We start from the raw sequence: 23,319 nt of genomic DNA on the forward strand, positions 1-23,319 counted from the left end.
ATTAACAATCAAAACATATGGAAACCATATAAATAATCAAGAGTTTCAATAAAAGAGAGTATCAAAAGATTACATTGTTTCCCCCAACAACAATACGGTTTAGTTCACCATTGACATGGTGAAACTAGATGAAAAATGGATGAAGAATGGAAGAACAAACCCTAGAAAAGATGAAAAAGAGCCTAAGCATCCAAAAGATCCTCTCCAGAGAGTGAAATTACGTCTGGCCGCCCCCTTCTGTCCAAAGAATGCATCTAAACTCGCAATAGGGCTATATATAGGTGAGGAGCGCAACAGAAAATAGGCCCAAGCCCAGCAGACAACCGCTCGACAGTTTAAGTGTGGCGCCCGGTGGTTTCCCACAAATCGCACTTCTGCCCGGCGGTAGGGGTCTACCGCCCGGCGGTTAAGCTCAAATCACAAATCCACCCAGCGCCAACCCCAGGTGCCTACTCCTCGCCCTGGACCGCCCGGCAATGGAATTTGCCGCCGGGCGGTGTGTCGACTCTTCAAATCTTCAATTTTCTTCTCTTTTCTTGAGTTTACGACCTTTATCTTGAACTTCATTCTTCACTTTCTCAAAAATAATGCAAAACAAGCATAATATCGCTAAAAACAACTTTTGACAATCTACAGACTCAATTATTGAGTTTTGCTTGATTCTAAGCTCATTCCAAGTAGTAAAGGGAGTAATTTGGTCTAAAATGACATGAAAATAACTGTTTTTCAACCTTCATCACATATCGTGGTAGCAATCGAGGAGTCCAGACACCTTGAAAAACTAAAGATAGAAGAATTTCAAAGTTCCTTTGAGGCACATGAGATGAGGATGCGGGAAAGAAATCCTATCAAGCTTGATGAGCAAGCTCTGAAGGTTCCGCATTTTAAGAGCGGCGAGAAAAAAAAATTAAGAAGTGGAAAGGGAAATCAGGAAAAGGAAAATGGAGGAAAGAAAGTAGTAGTGTAGATGAACCAGATGAAAGATCTGATTCAGTAGAGAAGAAAAGTAAATTTGAAAAGAGTTCAAAGAAGAAAGATAAAAGAAACATTGAGTGTTTCAACTGTCACAAATTCGGGCACTTTGCATATGACTGTTTTTCAGGCAAACGAAAGCAGAAGAAGAAGTTTCAAAGCAAAGAAACTCATCTTGCACATGAAGAATCAGACTCTGAGCCATTAACATTAATGGTAATGACAACTACTGATTTTATGGAACTGTTAACCAAGAATTGGTATCTTAATTTAGGTTGTTCAAATCACATGACGTATAATATGGTTAATTTTGACGATACAAATAAAACCAGAGGCAAACTCGTAGGTAACAATACCTTGATGATTGAAGGAATGGGTGATATAATCATCAAAAGAAAGAATGGTTAATAGGCAGTTATTTCCAATGTACTGTTTGTCCCTGCAATGAAGTGTAATCTTCTTAGCATTGGGCAGCTAATAGAAAAGGGATATACTGTGATCATGGGAAACATTGATAGAGTGGAGCTTTTTGACATTCACAAGAAGTTGATTTTGAGAAGCAAAATCTCAAAGAATAGGACCTTTCAAGTCAGTTCGGAAGCAATTGAAAATCTAAAGTGTTTGGCTACTCTAAAGGAAGAAGAACGTTGACTATGGCACCTGCACTTTGGTCATTTGAACTTCAAAGATTTGCATAGGCTTGGTGAGAAGGGTATGGTGTCAAGTATGCCAAATATTTCTTTGCCAGTTAATGCATGCAAATCGTGTTTCACAGGCAAGAAAACCATAAAGCTTTTAGTGAAAATTAAAGGGTTAAATATGTTTTTGGTCCCTTAACTTTTAGTGAAAATTGGAATTAGTCCCTCTCCGAAACTTTGGCTTAATTTAGTTCCCCAACTTTAAAAATGTATGAATTTAGTCCTTTTAACCAATTTTTGTTAACTTTATTTGCTGTTTCAAATACGTTTCTCAGTTAACATTAAAGCAAAAATGTGTCAAACAATGTAAACAACCCAAATGTTATCATGAAACGTGCTTGAAACATCAAATAAATCTAACAAAATTTAGTTAAAAGGACTCAATTCATACATTTCTAAAGTTGGGGGACTAATTTAGGACAAAGTTTTGAAGAAGGACTAATTCCAATTTTCACTTAAAGTTAAGGGACCAAAAACATATTTAACCCTATATTAAATTCACAATTGAAGGCAGCAGCACATGGTGTTACGGGTTGAAGGAATTTTTGGACTTTTACAAGAGTGGTTGCCATGTCTTTAAAGCTGGAGAATGAGGAGCCCACAGCCCAGCAGAAAAAGAAAGGGAGCGGGCCCATTTTTACATTGAAGAAAGGGCTTGGATCAATGAGGGGAGGAAGCAAGGAAAAAAGGGAACCCTACATTCAAGAATGAGGGCAGCAGCCGCTGCACACAAAAAGGGGGATTCACTACTTGCTCAACAAAAGAAAACTCCTTAACCCTCTTTCTCTATTTTACGATCCTAATTCCTAATTTACTTCACCCATCCATCTCGGACTTGCGATTGTGATTCAAGATATTCATCTCTCCCCCATCACATAAGAGAATCCCTTCTTCCCTTTCCACATTCCATAGAGAACACATTTTATTGGCTTGGTGTTTGCACAACTGCCACGGAGAACCAGAAGCATATTGCATTTTTTTGAAGGAGAAAAGGTGACGGCCAACCGCCATTGAGAAAAGAGATTATTACATCCATAATGTGAACTTGCGGCCAACTGGAGTAAAGGCACATGATGGGGAATCACTTGGCAATTTTTAAAGAAATGCAAAGAAGGTTACGGTGCTTTATGATGTAGTAGGCGCTCATTCAACTTCTTTAGAGCAACTCACGGGTTCATTTAGCTTGTGCACACTCATTATTTTCAGCTGCTATTACATTTTGTTTCCTTCTTCAATTTAAGAGAGAGCAGCAATGTTGCACACTTTTCATTTATATTTTATTCCAGCAATGCAAATTTTCTTTCATTTTGTGTATTTTTTTAAACGTTGCATTCAATATTAGCAGGACAGGCCACAGTCTCTAGATGGAAATTTGGATGCGGCTGCAGATGTGCTGAAGCCGATGATTAGGCTGAGCATTCCCACCAAGGCTAGCCGTGTTGATTGAGAGTTTCTTCAAAGCTAATGAGTTTGACAAGGCAGAGAAGGTTTTAGGCATGGACCAGCACCTACTAAATGACACACATCGAGAGTGCATCTGCACCCCTACATTTTGTTTGACCAAGCTGTTTTACTCCACGCCTTTGGTATTTCATCTTCGCACTCCTATTGGCTTATTATCTTGCATTCATTTTTTTTTTACTTTTATTATTTGTCTGATTATTAGGATTTAGGTTTTACTACATGTAACCCCTTTGCAAGATAACCCACCCCATATATTTTGTTTTATTTTTATTCATTAGGCTTGTTTATCTTTCTAAATAAATAAATATAAAAAAAAATGTTTTAAAGGTTTAAGCGCGTGTGTGATCGCTCGCATCATCCTCGTGCTAGGACCTTTTCTCCTTTCATAAAAATTAAAAAAATATTTTTTAAAGGTTTAAGCATGCGTGTGGTCACACGCATCATCCTCGTGTTAAGACCTTTTTCTGCTTTTAATAAGTTAAAAAAAATGTTTTAAAGGTTTAAGCACGTGTGTGATTGCTCGCATCGTCCTCGTGCTAAGACCTTTTCTTCTTCTATAAAAAATATCAAAAAATGTTGTAAAGGTTTAAGCGCGTGTGTGATTGCTCGCATCGTCCTCGTGCTAGGACCTTTTCTCCTTTTATAAAAATTAAAAAAATATGTTTTAAAGGTTTAAGCACGTGTGTGATCACACACATCGTCCTCGTGCTAAGACCTTTTTCTCCTTTTAATAAGTTATCAAAAATGTTTTAAGCGTTTATGCACGCGTGTGATCGCACGCATCGTCCTCGTGCTAAGACCTTTTCTCTCTTGACAAAATTATAAAAATATGTTTTAAAGGTTTAAGCACGTGTGTGATCGCATGCATCGTCCTCGTGCTAAGACCTTTTCCCCTTTCATATAATTATCAAATATGTTTTCAAGGTTTAAGAATGTGTGATATCGCACGCATCGTAAACGTGCTAAGACCTTTTCCCTTTTCATAAAATTATCAAATATGTTTTAAAGGTTTAAGCACGTGTGCAATCGCAAGCATCGTCCTCGTGCTAAGAACCTTTTCCCTTTTTATAAAAATTCTAAAATATAAATGTTTCCAAACAACAAACAATCTTTGCTAGAACTACGTAACCCTTATTTCTCATTTTGAGAATACGTAGAAGCAAGGTCAATCCATGTCAGGCACAAAAAAATAAAAAATATTGTTGTTTCTTTAGAATTTCATTTTCGGTGATAATTAAACATTTTGCAAACCACATCACATTTGCGAATTTAATTAAAGGTACTGCCTTAGGGTAGGCGTTGTAGGGTGTTAATACCTTCCCTACACGTAACTGACTCCCGAACCCAGAATCTGGTTTTCGTGGACGTTGTCTTATCATTTTATGGTTTTTCCGTAGTTTTCCAAAATAAACTATGGTGGTGACTCCAAAACTCTTTTTTCTAAAAGTGTTTTCCTTTTTCGATCGTCGTCCTGTCGCAACACCGATTGCGACAGATGGCGACTCCACTAGGGACTCGAGAGTCAGGCCATTTAATTAGATGCATGAATTCGATGTGGTTTTGCTTTATGTTTTTTTTTTCCTTTTTCTTTATCTATGCTCGAAATAATTGCAATGATTGTTGTATATTGAACCCTAGGGTAGAAAACATGTTTATATTTGCCTGGGATTTTTCTGGTTGTTTTGCAGGTGAGGCTTTGGGTGTGCATGGCTTTCTCCCTTCACACACACACTTTATGCATATCATGAGTGGGGCCCTATACTCGGGTCTGAGTGTAGCCTAGAAATAGAGGGGTTGTGTAGCGGTGTCATTTGGGATATTCTTCCTGTTTGGCTATCGTGAGAACCCCAACTAGAGTATGTTCTCTTCATTTGTTTCTCCGCATCTAGTTTATTACTCGACTAGTCAAGAAATTATAAAGTTGTGATTACCTTATGGTAAAAATGGAAGTTAACATAGGATTTTGAGTCAAAGGGGCATTCGAGTTTAGACTTTTTGAAGAAAAGCATACGCATTAAAGTCAAGGGGGGCAATATCGGTCACTTGAGGGATCTGGTGAAAACATATAACCCTGAAAGATGCATTCAAGAGGAGGTATAAGAATTTTGGGAGCCTGTTAGAATTGAAAATTTTGAGCAAATCTTAGATGCACTTCTTGAAGGTAAAACTCCCTATAATTACCTTGGCCAATATACCTCTGTCTTGCAGCCTACAAGAATCTCGAAGGTGCACCCTATGAAGTTAGAGAGTGAGTTCATATTCAAGGGTAAAGTGAGTGATCTTCCTCAAGGATACCCATAGAGATACTTGCATCGGAAAGTGGGAAACATTTTACAGATGTACTTGTTCTTGCCCTCTATGGTGTCATGCTCCTTCCTAATACCCGAGATTTTATTGTCTATGCCGTCGTGAATGCATTTACGGGATACCAAGTTTGCTTTGAGGATTCAGTCATTGTTGTCCTAGATGAAGTTTATGGGACCTTTAATCAGTGTTACGAGCCAAAGACAAGGAAAATATTATGTTGTTTACTGGTGTCGTATGTATGATTCATCTCTCGCATGAGTAAAGGGGTCTTGAATGCTACATATCTGATAACGGTTGAAAAATAGTTATTTTCATATGTCAATTGAGACCAAATGACACCCTTTAATACTTGGAACAAGCTCAAAATCAAGAAAAACACTTAAATTGAGTCAGTTGAGAGTCAAAAGTTGTTTTTAGCGATATTATGCTTGTTTTGCATTGTTTTGTAGCATCTTTGATGAAAATGAAGAATGGGATGGAAGATGAAGGTCTTATACTCAAGAAGGAAGAAGAAAAATTAAGAGAAGAGGAGTCTAGGAACCACCCAACGCCAAAATCCATCGTTGGGCGGCCAAATGTGAGGAGAAGCCACTGTCTGACACCCTGGCGACGACGCGGGACGATTTTACGGTAAAAGGCAAATCGTCGGGCGGTGGAACCCACTGCTGGGCGGTGGCACAACTATGGGCAAACCGCCAGGCGACATAAGTGTGACGCCGGTCGGTTGTCTGCTGGGCTTGGGCCTTTTTTCTGTGACGCTCCTCAGTTATAAATAGCCCTATTGCGACTTGAGAGTCATTCTTTTGGCAGAAGAGGGCGACCAGACCTAATTTTCACTCCTTGGAGAAGACCTCTTGGATGCTTAGGCTCCTTTTTATCCAATCTAGGGTTTTCTTTTCCATTCTTCCATCATTTTTCATCTAAGTTCTCCATGACAATGGTGAACTAAACCCTTTTGTTGTTGGGGGAAACAATGTAATCTTTTGAAACTCTCTTTTATTGAAACTCTTGTTTATTTATATGCTTGTCGTATGCTTTCATTATCAATTGTTGGGTTCTCATCTGCACTTAAAGCTTTTATCGTTTAACTCATTCGATAACTGTTGTTTGTCTTTATTGATACGGGAACGTACGGTACTGTCATGAACTGGTGAGAAATTCCTTGATTAAGCAATACCACCTATGGATAGGGGGTAGGACGATCAATTATTTTTGCTTCTGTTTCTAACGCGTTATTAATTACTAGGGGAGGCTAGGGATAGCAAGCCAATAATTAGTAATAGGCTCTTTTCGCCGAGGGATCGAGTTAAGGGTAGACCAAGAAAGTTTGCATGACAATTAGATAAAAAAGCAAATTAAACAAGAGGAGTAGATAAGAGACAACGGATAAGATGAAATTGTAAACCCCCAACAACTTCATTCATCCATAGTCTTTTTCTCGTCAATTGAATCAACCGCATTTGCATGTTTATTTTGTGTTTTTGCATTCCCACAAATTAATTTTCTTTACAAGTCTTACGATTTCAATTTGCACGAACGATAAGGCCTTCGAGTCTCTTGGGAAGAACAATGTTGGGTTTTACAAATTATATTACTTGAAATGATCTGGTACACTTGCCAGAGAGTCAACAATATCCCCCACATCAATTACTATAGTATAAACCAGAGATGAAATGGGCAAATGAAGAAGTGTAACTTTATGCATGCTCAGGGGAGAAAAAGTTTAAATGACGTGTTTTCTTTGCAGCAAAGATCGTGTACCATACACCATTGCGGGAGCTATCTTGATGTCCCGTATCCAGTGTTGTGTGTGTCTCAGCAAAAAAAAATAAAAATTGAATATCCTGTGAGAGGATCGCCAATGCCTGCATCTCTTGCCACATTGCAGATCATATGAAGAATGAATCTTTGCTGAAATGCTTCATCAAGTTAAGAACGCTTAGGGGCAATGTTGTTCGCTTCAAAGAAAGGCCCAAGATCATGGATTGTTCCTGAAAGACTCCCTTAGCCAATGAATCGCAGAAAGGGTTAAGACAATCAAGTTGCCACTCAAGTTAAATTCTCCCGACCCAAATTGTGAAAAGCAATTTCACAATGTTGAACAACGTGCGAAAGCAACAGTGGCAAAACTGAAGAAGGAAGGTTAACATCAAGCTAAAAAGGAGACATCAAGAATCGATAATTCAAATGAAGGAACATGTTGTTGAGCGAGGAAGAATTGAAAGTGAAGCCTCTCACAACTAGCTTCCCTTGCCAATGAAGTCAACGAAGACGTCCCTAAGCTTGTAGCTGATGCTGAGTTTGCAGTGTCGATATTTAACCTGCTTAAGAGGATTGAAACTTTCCTCAATTGCTGCAAGAGCCGACCGGAGAAATTAAAAATTTGATGGTTAAGGCCCTAAGGTAGCTGACCAAGACTTCCTATGCCTCACATTTTGGGAACTTCTTAATGACGAGCCACCCTATCGACTCTGTTTCGTGTTAATTTCCAAATTATACCGGGGCAATTTTTTCATGGCTTTATAATTTCTGACTAGAGCCTTTGAACTACATTGTCTTCTCTTTTTCTTTTCATTTTATTTTCTTTTTCTCTTTTTGTTTCATCTAATAAAATTTCAAAAAAAAAAAAAAGCCCAAGATATCCTAAAGGACTCGAACCAGTTTCCAACAAGTGAATGAGCAAATGAGTCGAATCCTAAAGGTCATAAATGCCTTACAAAGCCTTGAAGATTCGTGTGCACCACAACCACAACATAGAGCTCCAGAGGAAAAAAATTTCCTTCCATATTTCCCTCAAGAAAAAACTAAATCCAGACGGCACTATGTTAAATCCCTCGCAAGTGTACCAGATCGTTATCAAGTAATATAAAATGGGTAAGTCCAAATATCATTTCCCAAAGGGCTCTTAGGCCTTACTTTTCATGAGAAAAGAATTAAGTTGAGGTGCGTATGCAAAGAACAAAAGTAAACATGCAATGCAATGATTCAATTGACTTTAAGAAAATATGGATGAATGAAGTTGTTGGGGTTTACATTTTCATCTTATCCACCCTCATATATCTACTCTTTTTATTTAATTAGCTTATTTATCATATTGTCATGCAAACTTTCTTGGTTTACCCTTAACCCAATCCCTTGGTGAAAAGAGCCTATTACTAATTACCGGCTTGTTATCCCTATCCTCCCCTAGCAAACTACAATTGATAAACGGAAGCAAACTACAATTGATAAACGGAAGCAAAATACAATTGATGACATTATTCTACGTCCCCGTATCAATAAAGACAAACAACATTTACCGAATGAGTTAAACGATAAAAGCATTAAGTACAGGTGAAGAACCCAACAATTGATAGATCAAGCATATGCAAGCATATAAAATAAATAAGAATTTGGATATATGAGAGTTTCAAAAGATTACATTGTTTCCCAACAACCTAGGGTTTAGTTCACCATAATCATGGTGAAACTAGATAAAATATGATGAAATAATTGAAGAAATAACCCTAAACTTGGTAGATTGGAGCCTAACAATCCAAGGAACCTGCTCCAAGGTGTGTTGAATAGCTCTGGACGTTTCTCTCTGCCAAAAGAATATGTTTTGATTCCCACTGGGTCTATATATAAGCCCAAAAAGATAACAGAAAGATTACATAACCTAGCTAATAAAAACAGACAACAGCCTAGGCGCCTAAGTTCACCGCTCAGCGGTTTCCCTCTAGCTGCTTTGACCGCTCAACGGTCAGTTTTGNCGCTGAGCAGTTTCCCTCTAATCGCTCTGAGCGCTCAACGGTCCATTATGGCGCTCAGCGCCTCACTTGACCCTTCTTTCCATCCTTTTTCTCTTTCTTTCACAAGTCTAAGTCCACCTTACTTCACTTCTATCTTCAATTCACCTTAAAACCCTGCAAAACAATGTAAAACAAGCATAATATCTCTAAAACCAACTTTTGACTCTCACAAGACATAACTAAGTGTTTTGCTTGATTTTAAGCTCATTCTAAGCCATAAAGGGTGTTTTTTGATATCAAATTTAAGTATGAAAATAACGGTTTTTAGACTGTTATCATAACCCCAAACTTAGAACTTTGCTTGTCCTCAAGCAAACAAGACAAAACTTGGCTTCCCACTTCTTCATCAAATCATTCACGCTTTTCAAAATTCCTTTTTCTCACAACAAGTTATTATACAATTCATATTTTCGTGGAATCCTATGAAGATGCATGCATGCTTTCAATCCAATTTAGTTCACATAATCAATCTTGTTTTCAACAGATGTTTTGTTCATGAATATCAATCCACTAAGCATAGATGTAAACATAGATTTAACAATTCTCACCAAGCAAGTGTTTCACTCAATTAGTCAAGTGTTTAGGAGGTCACTCTACTCTCTACTATTCACATGTCACATAAAACAATATTGCCATTGATCTAAAACATTCAAAATCTTCACATGCAAATGTCATCACAAGGACTTTTCCAAGGCTTGTAATGTGGTTGGGCTATCAAGAAAAATTGGTTTTACTAGAATACAAAATCCTTGAGTTAAGAGAGTTTAAATCATCATTTAAAGTTCAAGCATACTCTCTTTTTAACCAATTTCACTCATTCCCAACTTCTTCCCTTTTCCCTTTTACATAGAGTTCACTTTACATGTTTTTTTTTTTCTTCTTTTCTTTTCTTTCTCATGCATTTTTCTTTTTCATCTTTTGAACTCAATGTTTTTCTTTTTCTTTTGCCTTTCACTTTCCCCATACAACCCCAAACTTGAACCTTTTCAACACATACAATTATTCTCAACCTAACTCAAGGTAAATCAATTCAACAAGGGTTTTCATACTGTTTAAGGCCAAGGTTCAAAAAGGATATATCATTTAAAATTCTTTAGGTGAAAATTTGGCTAAGTAAGGGATTTCCAAGCATGGCCTTGATCATATGACATACACATGTAATTCAATCAATTATCAAGATTAAGTCAATATCATTCATGATTCCCTGTGAAAAGTGCACACATCAATAAAAACTCTGAAGCTCAATACCTCACACAAATGCTTTCTCACTTTTTATTCGTGAATCCTGCTTAGCATCAAAATCACAATCATAATCACTTACTCATTTGTTCACATAATTAGTGAAATATTAACCTGGATATCAGCATTCACACGTTCTCAATCATCATCCATAATCAGTTATCAGTTAGTAAATAACTCATCATGCAATAATCTTGAACCATCATCAGAATCAGTGTACAAGTCAAGCATAGACACCAGAATAAAACCTATACTACTAATTCAAAGTATAAGAGAAAAAGAAAAAGAAAAATCCCTGTTCAAATGTTGGCATCCATCAGTAGATGCCCTTAGTACAAATCCTCATCTGAATCATACTCCTCCTCATCCTGGGCATCCTCAAAGTCCTCATCCTCTTGGTCATCATCCTGTCCACCTGAGGCTAAAGCTGCTCTAGACCCACTACCCTGTGTCTGCCCTTGAGGCCAAGCCATCGCACTATGGAACTCGTCCATAGTCTACCTATGCACTGGTGGCTAATCATATAGCCCTACAATCATCTCGGCAGTGGCCACCTGCCCTCTGCGAAGGGACTCCATCCTTGCCTCCATCATGGACAAGTACATGTCCCTCATCTGAAAAGGCTCAGGCTGTTGTACCGGTGCATTTGTAGGCTCATCCTCTTGCTGCGCTACTGCCCTCCTAGGACGTCTCCTAGGAACTCCTCCAACCGGCTCATCACCTCCACAATACTGAAGATAGTAGGAGGCATCAATAGCCCTCCTCGGCCTCTCAAAGGGTGGAACGACAGTGTCCACTCCTGCCTGTTAGCACAAGTATGTAATTAGGGACGGATGTCCCAATGGTGTCCTACTGCTCACAATGTCGGCGCAACTCAGAATTTCGGTGGTAATAATCTTACCAACGTTCACGTCCATCTGCCTCAGTATACAATAGATTACTAGAATCTGATGTAGTGTGATGTCAAAAACATGAGAGCATGGTTGGATGTTACCATGAGTAAATCCCATCCAGTACTTGGCTAGGGGAGCCAAATGTGCCCTAAGGATGTTAACCGGTGCTCCATTAGGGTTTCTCTGAAAATGCCTCCCAGGGATGCACATCACTCTCTCAATATCTTCATAATCCCTGGCCTCCCCTAGTATAGTAGCACACTTACACTGCTCTCCTGGCCAATCAGTCCCTTAGAAAGCGTTAATGGTGTCGGGGTCATAGTTGATCAAATGCCCCCTCACATAGCTCATGTATCTCCCAACTGATACTTCTCCCCTAGGCAAGGCATTAGCATAGAACTCCTTCACCAACTCAATACTGGCTGGTGCTGGATATGTAGTTAGTTTCTCCCAGCCTCGCCTCTCAATCTCCAGACCAAATTCTGGAGCTAAGTAAGGGATGTACATAGCCTTCCTTTCCATCAACAAACGCCTTTCCTGGACAGTAGCATAATGCTCTTCATGCTTCTTTGAGAGGAACCTGGAAGAATAGAATCTCCTAGGTCTCTCTAGTTCCTTCCTTTTGTTGCCCATAGTTTTAACCCTTCTCGAAGTAGACATTCCTATATCAAATAAATCCAACAATATTCACAGAAACATCATTAGAGGTTAGTACATCATCAATTCTGTAACTCAGATCACTCATAATCCAGTTCTTGAGGGAAAACAGGGCCCCTCATCATACAAAAATCCAAAAATTTCAACATTTAGGCAAATCTGTTGCAGACCGCTCAACGCCAAAACATATCGCTCAACGGTGGCGACTAGGTTTTCCCAAAAACTCTTCCTAAATGGTCCTATCCTCCACTTTTTTGCTACTTTCATCAATCCAGACCAAAATCATGCAATTCAATCGGTTCAAACAGTTCCTATTTCACCAATTCATGCATAGAAATCAAAAGCCCCAATTTATCATGTTCCTAAGAATGTTCATCAGCAAATCCCAAAATAGAAACCTTAAACATGAATTTGCATACTTACTTGAGTGGAGACTTTGAATGCTTGCAGAAAAATTGTTCAATTGATGATGAATGTCCTCTCCAATGCAAAACCCTCAACCAAAAACCCCAAACTTTGACAAAGCAAAGGTAGAAAATTGAATTTTTGGTGAGTAGGTGATGAGAAAATGAGGCAATCTTTCTAAAGAGCTCTTGAAAGTGAAAGGAGAGTGCTAGGGCTTAGGAAGACCGCTCAGGCGAATTGCAAAGAAGATTTTCAAAGTGAAGAACTTCAAAAACCGCTCAGTTTTTAAGAAAAGCCGAGACTCATAGCGCCACAACCGCTCAGTGGTAAAATGGACTGCTCAGCGGTCTGCGGTATTTTTCACTCCTTCTTCTTTGCTTTCTTTTGAGTGATCTTACCTTATAGCACTCAGTTTCAACCTTCAATTTTTCATTTATGTGGCTTTCCCCTCTTAGTTGCAACAATTAAACATGCAATGCACTTAACACAGGATTTAAAAACAACGCAATCAACTGGGTTGCCTCCTAGGTAGTGCTTGTTTAACGTCACTAGCCTTACCCAAACCTGTTTAGCACTCATCAGTAAGTGCTTATCCTTCCAACACCCTTCATTAGGTGTACTTACCTTGTATCCTTCAGTGGATACATAAAAATTTAGCATCCCTTAGTAGATGCTACCCAAAAAGTGTTCAAAAATCCAATAAATTACATGTCCAAAATAAAATAAACCTAAAACTAAAAATGTCTTATACAAGGTGGGATTAAATATAATCAAGTCATTCCATCCCGGTTGGGGTCTTCATCTACCCAACTCATCAGTTGTCTTTTATCCACTCTACTGATGGCTTTAGTATATGGTCTTCTTATCTCCACTTTACCATCTTCTTTGATCTTGTTGACAATCCACTTCCGATTTTTAAATCTTACCTGCGATCCCTTTGGAAGTTGTGTATCTTTAGAGTGGATTCCTTCTCCTTTATCAACTTCCTCCTCTTTAGGTACCTGTAAAACATTACAACTGTTAGAATTGGTACTTGTTGTGCTTTCATCTGGTGTAGCTTCTCTACTTGTCTCTTTGAATCTGGCTCTCTTCTTCATTTTCACTTTCTTTCCTTTAGAGCAATTATACATTAACACAGATTCTTGATCTTTCAGAGTTAATATCCCATCATGGACATGCATCGCCATTCTGGAAGTCCTCATAAAAGGTCTTCCTAAAATTAATGGAATCCTTCCTTCACTTTTCATATCCACAACTACAAAATCAATCAAGAACTCCAACTCCTCAATACGGACAATTGCATCCTCCACCCTACCAGTTGTCTTCTTAATAGAACCATCCGCAACTGTTAAAGTAGTATTAGTTGGCTTTAATACTAACCCTTTAATTTTCTTCAAGTAACTCAAGGGCATTAAATTTATGCTAGATCTAGAGTCTATCATAGCTCTTCCTATCTCCACATCATTTATCACACATGGAAGAGTCAATAATCCTGGATCCTTCATTTTAGGTAGATGATGTTCCTTTCTCGACTACACAAGCACTTCTAGTTCTTCTTCATCTGCATCTAAATTTATATCCTCTCCAAGGTAATAATTAATTTATTTAGAATAAACAGGAATTTGAGGATGATTTTCTTCTATAGGAACCATAGTCACATGTTTGAATATTTCTCTCATTTGTCCATTGTGACTATCTCTTCTTTTCTCAACTTCCTCAAATCCCTCTTCTTCTTTCTCTTCTTCACCAAGCTTGTCACTCTCACTTACCTCTTCTTCATCACTGTTAATCTCAATAACTTCCACCTCTGTTTTTCTTTACTCCCTTAGCACAACAGCATGACACTCTTCCTTAGGGTTAACATCAGCATTAACCCTAGATTGATTCTTCTCTGTGATCTCAATCCTCTTTGACAGTTGGCCAAGTTGCATCTCCAAAGATCTAAAGCTGGCCTGAATACTTGAATGTTGAGAATCATAATCTTTCAAGAATTTGTCAAATCTATTAGAAAAGTCTCTAACATTCTTTATCAATTTATTTCCTGCCACAAAGAAGAAGGTTATTGCTGCCTGAAGCCTCCTGTTTGCCCTGATGGGTTATTCTGTTGTTGACCAATACTTGGATAATTCTTCCAACCTTGGCTAGGATTGTCCTGGTTGAAGTTCCCTTGCCTGTACTGGAATTGGTTCCCTATGTAGTTTGCTTCCTGCTGCATCTCCTCAGGTATAGCACATTGACCATTGATATGGTCACCACCACAGAAATGGCATAGCTGCTGTGTTTGGGAGACATTGTGAATCTCCTTTGGAAGTTGGGAGAGGATCTTTGTCAATGTATCTAGCTTTTGGGTCAAAAGATGATTCTGAGCTAGCATTGCATCATCTGCAACAAAGTGCAAGACTCCTCTCTCTTGTGTTGGTTCGCCCCTTTCACTATACGCTTCTTGCCCATTTGCTGTCATACTCTCTATCAAGTCATAGGCTTCATCCTCAGTCTTCTGTTTGATATCACCTCCAACTGAGGCATCCAATATCATCTTAGACTGCATGTTCAGTCCACCAAGGTAAGCAAGAACAAGGGTTGTCTTGTCCAACCCGTGAACTGGTGTCTTCCTGAGTAGGCCTTTGAATCTCTCCCATGCTTGACTTAGAATTTCTTCCATGCCTTGCTTGAATGATGAGATTTCAAATCTTCCCTGAGTAACTTTAGACTGTGGAAAATATTTGTTGACGAACATTGTAGCCACAGTCACCCATGTAGTAAACGTCCCTTCAGGGAAAGAATTAAGCCATGTCTTAGCATTGCCTCCCAATGAGAACGGGAACAAGCTAAGCCTCACTCTATCATCTGATACACCTGCCATCTTCATTGTATTTCATATTTCACTAAACACGGTCAAATGGTCATAGGGTTTCACATTTGACAAGCCGTGAAACTGGTTGCTTTGCACCAGGTGTACATGTTGGTCGTTTGATTCGTAGGTGATGGGTGTCGCGGCCCATACAAATTTAATTGCATAATAAGAAATGCAGTATAGCTAGGAAGTGACTCCTAGGTCGTCTCTCAAGGACCAAATGCGGTTCGAGAATTAGGTCAAACACGAAAGGGGGAGTTTGAAAAGGTTTTGCAAAAATTAAAGAAGTCATTAAAGACACAGATGCAAACAAATTAATTTAAGCTAGCATGGAAATTAAATTAATAGAAAATTCAACAAGATAAACAACATTAAAGTAAAGGTTAAAATTAAATAAAAAAAATACTACAACTTGAATCCTTTCTAACATATATATATATATATATATATATATATATATATATATATATATATATATATATATATATATATATAAAAGAAACAAGTCACGGTGCCCTTTTTTTCATTGAAATCACGTAACTGGAATTCATTACCGAGCATTTGTTTTAAAAGAAACAAAAGACCATGAATGCATAAAATAAATCACCATTTCTTCTTTCCAAAATAAATAAAAGAAAAGAACCTACACCTACAACTACCTACCGTCACATCCTATGCACTCACTCCTAATCTACTTCTCATTAAATGAAAGCTAAATAAAAAAAAATCCTAATTCCTCCCAAATGTTGAGACTTCTCTAGACTACACCAAAACATCACCTAATTCTATCTAATAACTTCTTCATTCTTCAAAGTAAATACAAGAAATGAGTTTCTTCACCTCTGCCAACCATCCCATCACCGTGCATCATCTTAAAGAAAGTAAATGCATTGCTTTTTCTTCCAAAATAAAATAAAACCACTGTCGGCTCTTGTCCTAAGAAAACAAATTTAAAAGCCAAAAATAAAAAGAATCCTAAAACCGAAATCTACCACCTAAAAACGTTCCAGTTGGATAAAAGAAAATGTCATGGAGAAAAAAAACAAACTTCAATAAAAATATGCATTTACCGAGATGAAAGGGAAGCCTTTGTTACCAATAAGGGAGTATTGGTAAAACCTGAAGACAAGTTTTGATGATGCTGCAAATTGTAATTTTTTGGAGAATAATTAAAAAGCAACTTGTAGATTTTGAATGTAGTAGGAAAATGATAAACATTGTAATTTCTACTTGTATAATCGATTATGATTAAGGTATAATCGATTATCAGATGCTTTTGAACTAGAATAATCGATTATCATGAAGCAATAATCGATTATCACAAGTCACACTTGAATAATCGATTATCACTTCAAATAATCGATTATCACTTTTTTGAAATTTCTATAACGGACATGAATAATCGATTATCACTTACAATAATCGATTATTCATGGCAGTTGGGAGCTGACCTTTGGCATTCAGTGTGCTTGGCTATATAATTGTTTTTTGAAAGCTTCAGAACTTAACTTTTGTGTAAACTGAGAAAGCTTAGAACACTGAGTAGTCAGAGGAACGTTCTTGAGAGCTTTTGTTTACTTTGTTCCCTTGCCTGGTCTTGTGAAAGGAGAGGCTTACGTAACGTGTGTCGATAGTCGAAGTGGACTCTCTTCAAGTTGGCAAGGTTCTCTGCCTGGTCTTGTGAAAGTAGAAGCTCGTGAATCGTTTGTCGATTGCCGGAGCAAGTTCTCTTCAAGTTGGTAGAGTGGTTCTTTTCATTCTATTTCTGTACTTTTCATTGTAATCTGTTAAATCCTTTTTAATGGAACTGTTAATCACTCTTTGTAGTGATTAAAGACTAGACGTAGATTCTGTTGAATCGAACCAGTATAAAAATCATTGTGTGCTTTTCTTATGCCCTATACTCATTTTACTTTAACGCACATCAACTGCTTGATTAATTTTCTGAAAGAAAATTGTTTTTTTATAAAAAAGGCTAAAATCGTTTCAACTGTGACTTAATACGCTTTACGCTCTCTGTGTTATTAATCCGCTACGCTAAACTCTTTAAAAAATTACCCCCTCAGATACCGACAATTGGTATCAGAGCTTGCTTTGATATTCTTTCAAAATCTTTGCGAAAATGGCCGGTCACAGTCAAAACGTTGTTTATGCTGAGGGTGCGTCCATTAACAGACCTCCGTTGTTTACTGGAGATAACTATGCTTTTTGGAAAGTAAGAATGGAAATTTTTATGGGGTCTATTGATAGAGGCATCTGGGAAGCTGTACAAAATGGTCCTTATATTCCTATGAGTACAGTAGATGGTGTAGAAACAGAAAAACCTTATTTTAATTGGACTGCTGAGGAAAATAGACGAGCTCAGTTTGATATTAAAGCTCGCAATATTATTTCATCTGCTGTTGTGTTTGATATTAAACCTTATACTGTTTGTTAGAGGAAGTTCTCAAAAGTTATAGTTCAAGTTCCCTTGCTTGGTCTCGTGAATAAGAGAAGCTCGCGTTTCATTTTTCGATAGTCGGAGCGGTTCTCTTCGAGTTAGCAAGGTGCTCTCCCTGGTCTCGTGAATAGGAGAAGCTCGCGTTTCGTTTGTTGATTGTCGGAGCGGTTCTCTTCGAGTTGGCAGAGTGTTCATCTTCTGGTTCGTTCGTCGAAGGAAAGTTTATTTTATCAGTTTTTATTCACTATATTTGTAATCTGTGAAACTAAATTTTAGTGGAATTGTTAATAACTTTTTATAGTGATTAATGACTAGTCATGGATTCTTTTGAATCGAACCAGTATAAAAATTACTCGTTTGATTTTTCTACTCCCTNCACTCGTTATTTTCATTTGCACATCAATTGTTCGATAAATTGTCTCTTAGAAATTTGTTTTATAAACTGACCATCTTAATACTAAAAAGTTGATCGAACACGCTTTCCGCTACTTTAAGTTTTATTTCGTTGCGTTACACTCTGTCTGGTACCAACCGACAACATTGTGTGGAACGGTGAAGTGGATAACAGACGACAGATCTCCGATAGCGTCACGGTCCACCACAGGCAGAGAGGAATTTGTACATGAGGTACCATCTTCCTAAAACCTAATTTACCCTATTTGAAATTTCTTTTGCTTTCCTCATTCAAGCTTCAAAATTTGAAGCCCTAAAACGCATTTGGTTGTCTCTGAGAGAGCTGTTTGGTGTTCACATACTCGTGTTCATATATCTCCAGGTTTAGCACCAATGTAATAGCTTATAGCATAACATTTTAGTGCATACCACCTATTTGCTCTTTATTCGTTAGCACCCCTTATTTTCTATTTTTCTGGTTTTTTGCCTTATATAATGTTCTCCTCTCTTCTTTACTTTGAAAGAACCACCTTCTATCTATTTGTTTTCTATCATTCATTTCTTTTCATTTTTAATCATATGCTTACTCATATTTATTCTAGAGTAACAGTGTTATGTTCTTGTCTTCTTTTCTTGTCATGAATCAAGTAGGTAATCGTGATATTGTATTGAGGATTACTCCCTCCACCACTACAAAATATTCCCTACACCTCTTCAAAATATTCACGTCCGTCGACCAACTCTTCTCCCATTTCATCCTTTCGTCATCGTTAGTCACAAACTGGTCCAGTTCAACCAACTTCAGAGCCCTAAGATTCCTCACTAAATTGTGCTTTGCAGCAACAATGGAGGGATTTTGGAACTTAAAAGGATCTGTCACACACCCCATCATAGAATTTGAGAGAAAATCCACAGTGTGCTGCAAGAAACATCAAAGGCTATCTTTGTTGTGATGGCGAACAAGAAGAAAACACAAAACCCAATTTGAAATTGGGAACAAAACCCTGTGCATAGGCCATTTTTCTTCCCTCCCTCTCCCTCTCTTGTAGCAATTCTTCAGTGAATTTAATTCAGTGATATAGAGAAGTTCCCATTAACAACCAACAAAAAATAATAAGAAATAAAATGGAAAAGATTAAATCTTTGTTTCTGGGTTAAGTGAATTCTGAAGTGAATTTAGGCCTCAGAACAGAAAAAGAAAGACAAAAATAGAGAGAATAAAAAACCCAATTTCCCACAATTTTAAGATGCCACTCAAACTTAATCCATCCAACTAAACAGAAAGAAAGTGACTTACAAACAAGAAAGACTGAAGGGTCACAATAATCNGCATAAAATTTCAATNNAAAANNNTNANNNNANNAAANTNNNAAAAAAAAAATAACAGAAAAAAGAAAAAAGAAAGGTCGCATGCTATCATTAAACGCATTTGAAACATCAAATAAAGTTAATAAATTTTGGTTAAAATGACTAAATTCATACATTTCTAAAGTTGGGGTACTAAATTANGCCAAAGTTTTGAAGAAGGACTAATTCCAATTTTCACTGAAAGTTAAGAGATCCAAAACATATTTAACCCTTTTATAATTTATAATTGTTAAGTATAAACATGTGATAATAGAAATGACTTTGAACTAGACTCAAACAAATGAAGAAGTGGATGAGCAACTTATTCTTTGTAGCAACAAGCTTCAAATGTTTTGTGATTGTTGAGGTCTTTGAGGAGTTTGGTGGTTGAAATACAAACAATGTCAAGTGAAGGAGAAACTATATTGAGAGGGGTTTGTGGAAAACAAACATTCAATTCAATTAGTTTTAGGACTTTTATGATTTAGGATAACTGTTGAAAGGTGGTGGGAGGGGACAGGTGCAGGGAGATGGAGGAAGGTGAAGGAAGGTGCAGAAATAAAAAAAAAAAAAAAGATAGAAAAGTTTCAACATAGAAAATAACCTAGATTTTGAGACATGTCACATTTCAAATTATGTTAAAGTTAATTTATTATATTTTTCAAATTGATATTTNTAGTGTAAGGGGTCGGTTANACCGACCNGAGGGACCGGAGGGAACGAAGCCCGCATGCACGATTACCGGTGGGATCGATCAGTTGGACTCAAAATCAGAATAATGGTGGCGCAGAGAAGCATTTATTAGTTTTGATGGGAACGTAACGGAAGATACGACGGTTTACAGTAATTAATGGTCAGTTATGAACGCGAGGTTTACAAATAGGAGACCATTGGTCAGGTAAAGACACTTTTTTCTGATAATCATATTCACTCAATTTCCTGGTAACCTATCTAACTTGAGCGTCAGAGTGTTTTCTTTGCAGGACGCCCCCGTTCGGTATTTGAGATAACATCTCGGACGAACAAGTTGGTCGATCGGGAGAAAGAGGGAAACTCTGGCTTCTTGATTTCGGACCCCATATACTGAAACAATATTCATTTTATTTTATATCCTAATGTGGCTTCAATTAAATTTAAATTTACGTAAAAATAATATATAGTAAAATATATTTCAAACATTTGTTATATTAATTACAGTGTTAGTTAAAATAAGTAGCTAAACAAACACATATTAAAAAATATAATAGAAAAAATATATTATTGGTTAAATTTTTAGAGTATAATATTTAATTAATAAATGAGTATGGAAAATATAACGCCACAAAAAAGAAAAGCACNACATAAAATTAAAAATAAATAAATAATAATGAAAATATTTTTTTTATAAAACTTTTGAGAAAAACATTGTTTATTATTAGANATGCAAAATAAATTTCATATGCAAAGTTTATAATTCTAATTGTCGTCCAGTCAAATTTTAAATATGAAAATGTTTTTTTTTTCTATACTAGAGGTTTACAACCTATTTTAGGGATATTTTGATCATTAAAAAATTATTAACTTTTATAATTATATATAAATGTATATAAAAATTTAATATATAAANATATAACCGTGGTTGCTCTTTTAATTAGAATTCTTAGTCACCATGTCAGTCTTAGCCTTTTCTAGAGTTAGGTTTCAAACGTGGTAGGATACTCTTTCAAAGCTCCTTAACCTTAACTCCTTAATTAATTTTCTGCATGCATCTCTCCAAANTTTTTTATTTTCAAAACTAATCCAATACAAATTTGTTTTTACTTTTACTCTTTTTAATTTAAAACCCTAATCTCATTCATTCTTTCTTTTTAGGTGTCTCATCTAACTCAGAGAACCACTCATTTCTTTTTCTTTTTATTTCTCCTCTCCTTCTCTTCCTTTTCTATTTTTTTGCCCACACTCCCACATAACCACTCCTTTCTCTCTTTTTTTCTCTCTCCTTCCTCTTCCTCTTTAAATTTTTCATTTCTTTTTCCCTAAGTTGTTTCCATTCTCATTGAGTTTCCTCCTATGCTTCCATTATCACTGTGATAGAAATAAAATAGTGATGAAATAGGCAAAACTAATTGATGAATACGCAGGGGAACTTGCAACACTGGATGTCATTCACGTAAGAAAGTTGTATCACATGTGTAAGAATTTGGAAGTTCCAGCAACCGCAAACACTCTACGTTACTATGATTCATGGAGAGGTCTTGAAAATGTCTAAAGAGTTCCATGTGTACACATTACTGAAACCAGTTATGGGACACATAACTCCTTGGAATTTTCCCATTACCACGTTTTATATTAAGGTTGCTCACAAACACCCTTCTATGCTCTGTATAATGCTCATATGTTTGCTTTGTTGTATGTACTATAAAATGTTGATAATGTAAAGTGTATCTTCTTTGCGCATGAAAAAACTAAGGGAAAGCGTTGGAGGTCACGAAAATGGGATATCCAGACAAATATGGATATTCAGGTTCAACGGATATCTCATTTTCGTTTAGCTTTCGCGATTTCTTTATTATTATTATTTTTTTATTTTTGGTTTATTAATTATTTTTTTTTGCAGAGTTATTTATTTATTGATTTATTTGTAGTTGATTTAAAATTTTTTGTATATTTATCTATGTAAAATAAATATTGTTTTGATATAAAAAAAATCGTTCAAAGGATCTACAGAAATGATTTATTGGGTCTTGAAGAATTAACGGATGTCGATGAAGGATTAACGGATATGGAATCAGTTTCAAACTTTTCATATTTCTTTTAAGGTTTAATACCTATTTTGGTCCCTCCTTTGGGAGGGTTTGTTCAAAGTGGTCCCTCTTTTTTTCAAAAGTTCACTTGTTCAAGTTGATCCTTTTTGGTAACGGCGTTAAGTTCACTAACGGCAGAGCTGCCAGGTGTGTAATGTTGGATGATGTGGCATTGTAAGTTGTTTTAAAAAATAATTAATGATGATGTGTAAATGAATATAGTTAGAGTAAAATAAAAAAAACTGAATCTTCTGGTAAATAGAAACTGAAACGAGCATATTTAAGACTGACTTCATGCGTGAAGTTGGAAGAGAAAGATAGATATAGGGTGATAAGTTTATAAGTGGATCATTGCAAAAACATGAAGATGTTGCAGAAGAGAGTTGTTCAAGATCTAGGACAGAACAGAACAGAACGAAACGGAACAGTCCTTTGTTCAAAAACCCTGATTCAGTTTTTTTTATTTTACTCTAACTATATTCATTTACACATCATCATTAATTATTTTTTAAAACAACTTACAATGCCACATCATCCAACATTACACACCTGGCAGCTCTGCCGTTAGTGAACTTAACGCCGTTACCAAAAAGGATCAACTTGAACAAGTGAACTTTTGAAAAAAAGAGGGACCACTTTGAACAAACCCTCCCAAAGGAGGGACCAAAATAGGTATTAAACCTTAAAAGAAATATGAAAAGTTTGAAACTGATTCCATATCCGTTAATCCTTCATCGACATTTTTGTGGATCCTAGTCAAGAAATTATAAAGTTGTGATTATCTTATGGTAAAAATGGAAGTTAACATGGGATTTTGAGTCAAAGGGGCATTCGAGTTTAGACTTTTTGAAGAAAAGCATACACATTGAAGTCAAGGGGGGCAATATCGGTCAATTGAGGGATCTGGTGAAAAAATATAACCCTAAAAGATGCAAATCTTAGAATTAAAAAAATTGAGCAAATCTTAGATGCACTTCTTCAGGGTAAAACTCCGTATAATTACCCTGGCCAATATACCCTTGTCTTGCAGCCTACGAGAATCTCGAAGGTGCACCCTATGAAGTTGGAGAGTGAGT

The 23,319-nt window shown here is 36.7% G+C and overlaps 1 long non-coding RNA gene across 1 annotated transcript; it reads left to right on the forward strand.

Annotated features, from left to right (window-relative positions):
- The first annotated feature begins 2,412 nt into the window (after positions 1-2,412).
- Positions 2,413-16,930, forward strand: LOC111241791. Its single transcript, XR_002668076.1, has 3 exons — positions 2,413-2,784; positions 3,016-3,256; positions 16,887-16,930. It is a non-coding gene; the product is annotated as an uncharacterized LOC111241791 (long non-coding RNA).
- The last annotated feature ends 6,389 nt before the right edge of the window (positions 16,931-23,319 follow it).

Source organism: Vigna radiata, chromosome 6 (genome assembly GCF_000741045.1).
Source record: "Vigna radiata var. radiata cultivar VC1973A chromosome 6, Vradiata_ver6, whole genome shotgun sequence".
NCBI lineage: Eukaryota > Viridiplantae > Streptophyta > Magnoliopsida > Fabales > Fabaceae > Vigna > Vigna radiata.